The following is a 320-nucleotide window of genomic DNA, read 5'->3' as shown; positions in this document are numbered from 1 at the left end:
AACAAATATTTGACACTCCTCGAATGTCAGCCGTAGTGCCACTGACAGGACTATCACGTGTGATAAGATCTTATGCCCTTGATAATACCCGATGGAGATCAATACCTGCACCTAAAAACATCTAGCCTTTTTTCCATATCAAAAGAAGGAAAACGTACCTTTTATACTCAGCTGCCGAGCAAGTAATCGCCACGAAAGGTAACATTGGCATGAAACTCACCGCATAATTCTATGTACGTGAATGTGCTCTGTCTTTAATCACGCGGTGTGCGTCATGCTTAGAAAGGGCCTGGTGCAGGAATTCCACACTCAGTTACTGC

The sequence above is a fragment of the Penaeus monodon genome, chromosome 19 (genome assembly GCF_015228065.2).
Source record: "Penaeus monodon isolate SGIC_2016 chromosome 19, NSTDA_Pmon_1, whole genome shotgun sequence".
In the NCBI taxonomy this organism is placed as follows: Eukaryota; Metazoa; Arthropoda; class Malacostraca; order Decapoda; family Penaeidae; genus Penaeus; species Penaeus monodon.
The sequence above is the reverse complement of the archived record's forward strand: the minus strand, read 5'-3'. Positions refer to the sequence as shown.